Raw genomic sequence first — 3944 nt, 5'->3', positions numbered from 1 at the left:
AATGGTTCGGTACATCTAGGACACAGTGATTGTAATACTGTGGTCAAGTATAGTGACAGTGGGAAGTCTACTTTCAAAGCCTCACGTCATTCGTATTTTGTATGTGGTCAGACCGCATATGTACGTCTGCCCCTAGATTGGGATGGAACATGTTACATTGCCTTCCTACTGCCACCAGTTTTCCTAGCCCCGTCCGATTATCACAGGAATACACATCTAGTACACGTCAGACATAGAAGGGAGATCGAATCCCCAATTGTCGATCAGACTGAAACTGCCTTAGAACAGTATACAGACTTCAATAAAGGTTTCTTTTTCTTCATAGGACCTGTCCAGAATAGTAAGCTAATACGTAGGTTAACCAGAACCCTTGAAGCAGTAGTGAATGAGACTACTTCCGCTCTAGGTAACTTAACCGAAGAACAATCTGCTATGAGATTTGTTGTCCTTCAAAACCGCCTTGTTCTTGACGTCATACTGGCCGATAGGGGCAGAGCTTGTAGAGTCATCGGATCTAGTTGTTGCATTTTCATTCCTAATAACGCACCGTCTGTTTATTCAGCTATAACCAGACTTCACAAAATAGCCCATCAATTACACCAGAATCCAGGCACCTGGACATGGTCTGGTTGGCTCTGGAGTATAATATCTGCCTGGGGATGGAAAGTATTGTCATTCCTGGGTATAGTAGTAATGATCATATTCAGTTGTTGTCTATGTTTACAATGTGGCCCTGCGATTTGCGGCTTGTGCGCTACCTCTTGTATTCCAAGTCCAAAGTCCCATTCCCAGAAAATTAGAGACGAGCAAATGATGCTCTATGAACAGATAGATGGTATCATGAATATTGATGTTTCCTGAAGGAAACGTAGGGTACAAGGAGGGAATGAGGAAAATTATATTTTGCCCTGTCATGTGTCCCTACGTGTTCCCCATTATATGTTATATGTGCATGATCGATATGCATATGTTCCCCCTTGACCGAATAAAGACGCAATTATAGTTGTGTCCAACGTTAATATGCCAGTTATCCAGTTCTCGTGAAAGCAACAAGTATTAGGACTATGTTGCCAACGTTTTACATTGTGCACGTTAATTCATCGAGTTGTCCCCGTTTTCTAGGCCTCATAGGGCCCGAACACCAGATTCAAGCTTCGAGTCTCCTAAAACCACTTCGAGGAGCGATGCAGCCCCTCCCGCATCCCTGACCCTTCACTTACTTTCTGCCAAGCAGCGCGGTGCCTGGCCTGGCCTGCCTGCCTGTCTGCCAAGAATATGTTATGCCTCTAGTTATCAGTTCAGCTCCCCGGCTTCACATTCCTAAGCTAACGAACCGCATAAACATTTTCAGCTATAGTCTAGTCTTCCTGTCTCCATGCAAGAGAATTACTGAATTAGTATCCATAGAAGATTCATAGCACCCGCAATACAGTAAGAAATATATGCATGCACCAGCCTTAGTGTCAAGTAGCCTTTACCCTGATGACTTTTAGATTCTATCAACATGTTCTCCAAACACGAGATATCAGATATGCTATAGGTACATGTCGTCCTGACATCCCAGACTTTAGTCTCCTCTTCTAGTGCAGAAGTCAGAGCCCCCAACTCTCCCTAGTTACACGTCATGGCCCGTTTGCGCACACCAGTAGGTTAAAGGTTCCAGCTGCCCAGGTAGCCCCCTCCATGTATCCGCCCATTCATGACACTTCTGTGACGTTTACATCACATGTCTTCGTGCACGCCCTGTGCACGCCTTCTTTTCACGCCCATGTGTTCTTATCTTTCGTTTGTCACTTGTTACGCCTACTGTATTCAATGTAATTGTACTGTTTTACTATATATATGGTATAATGTTAATGAGACGTTGCAGCTGCCATTTCATGCTATTCCATGCCAGTCCCCTTTTCCTTGTGTCTGTCCCTTCCTGAACCTTTGCAGGTGATGGAACCCGATGGTCCATTGGCTCGAGCCATCTAATTAAAGCCTGTTTGACTCAGATTCCACGGATCCTGCCTCTTATTTATTGAGCTATCTGTTTTCAGTTAATGCATAGAAAAATAGTACCGGTAATTATTTATTTATTTACCACAAAACCCAAATTGAAGTCCCATTGAAGCATTATGAAAGGAGACTAAGAAAACAAATGAGTAAGGCCCTTATAGAACCTGATGACAATAGAAGGCTGATCTGGAATACGTAGAAAGGCAGAGATACTGCAAGATAACCTTTAAGAGTGCCGAAAGCAGGCCCTGCTGGGCCAAAGAAAGTATGTGCAAGAGAACCTCTAAAAGAGGAGCAGAAAGGGGATCAACAGCCTTTTCTGTGCATCATGCCACAAATTTGCTCTATCGACAGGCGTATACCGTTTTAGTGGAGGGACGCATGCCTGCCAAGATAACATCACAGACATCAGGCGGTCAACTGATGCCGCTCAATCTCCATACAAGGAGGTGGAGGCTGGACATGTTCAGGTGAAGAACCAGTCCCCACTGCAGCCTCAGATCCTTCAGAAGAGACAGTCTGATCGGAGGGTCGATGACCATACTCAGAAGGTTGCGATGCCAGACACTTCGTGCCCAATCCGGAGCCACAAGAATGACTTGAGCCCGGTCGTGCTTGATCTTTTTGAGCATTCTGGGCAGAAGTGGTATAGGCGGAAAGGCATATAGGAGGCAGGAGCTCCACTCACGACAAAAAGCGTCACCAAGTGAGTGCCACCATGGAAACTCCAATGTGCAATACATTGCTCGTTCTCTTCGGAGGCAAGCAGATCAAACCAAGGCTGTCCCCACCGCAGAAAGAGACCTTGCACCCCTCTAGATGGAGACGGCGTTTGTGATCAACTAGGCACAGATGGTGGAGTTCATCCGCTATGGCATTCAGAGAGCACGCCAGGTGTTATGCCCAGATGTTCCAGCCATGTCCACGACTCCACCCTGCCCTGTTTGTTGCAGTACCACATGGAGGTGGTGTTGTCAGTGAAAACCTATACCAGTTTCTCCTTGAGAGAGGGAAGGAATGCGTTCAGTGCCCGTCTGAATGCCCAGAGCTCCAAAATGTTGATATGTAGATCGGGCTCCACCAAAGACCAAATGCATCGGATCTATGACTCCCCCAGATAGCTGCCCCATCCCAGGAGTGACGTATCTGTCACCACTAGATCTGGTTGGGGAAGGATTCTGCCTCTGACCTAATCTTGGTTCATTAGCCACCACCGCGATTGGCATGCAGTTCCCTCTAAGATCTGGACGTAGTCAGAAAGATTCCCCTGATGCTGCATCCACTTGAACTACAGGTCCCACTACAGAGTCTGCATATGCCACCTGGCATGATCAAGGATCAGGATGCAGGAGGCCATGAGGCCCAGCAGCCTCAATCATTCTCACCGAAATCCAGGAAAGAGGCTGAAACATCGGTATCATAGCTTGAATATCCTGGGCTCGCTGCTCAGGAGGGTAGGCCAGAAACTGCACAGTGTCTAGAACCCCTTCAATGAAAGGGAGCATCTGAGAGGGAGTCAGGTGTGACTTCGGCATGTCTGGAGGTGGGAGATGACAGCCTGGTGCAAGACCGCCTCAACAGCCAGTCGTTGAGATAGGGGTAAGACTGGTACCCCTGATCTATGCAGATGAGCTGCTACCACCGCCGTCACCTTTTTGTGAACACCCGAGGGGACTGGTAAGGCCAAAGGGGAGCACGGTAAATTGAAAGTGCTTGTGACCCACCGTGAACAGCAAGTAACGTCTGTGGGTAGGTGGGACAGGAGTATGAAAATAAGCATCCTGCAAGTCCAATGCCACCATCTAATCTCCTGGGTTGAGGGCAGTAACGAACCTGGGCCAAAGTGAGCATCTTGAACTTCTCCTTCCGGAGAAAGTGGAGGGTCCGGAGGTCTAAGATAGGAGGCAGACCGTTGTCCTTCTTGGGCACCAGAAAGTAGCGGG

The sequence above is a fragment of the Lissotriton helveticus genome, chromosome 12, assembly GCF_964261635.1.
Source record: "Lissotriton helveticus chromosome 12, aLisHel1.1, whole genome shotgun sequence".
Classification (NCBI taxonomy): domain Eukaryota; kingdom Metazoa; phylum Chordata; class Amphibia; order Caudata; family Salamandridae; genus Lissotriton; species Lissotriton helveticus.
Note: the sequence above shows the minus strand (reverse complement) of the source record.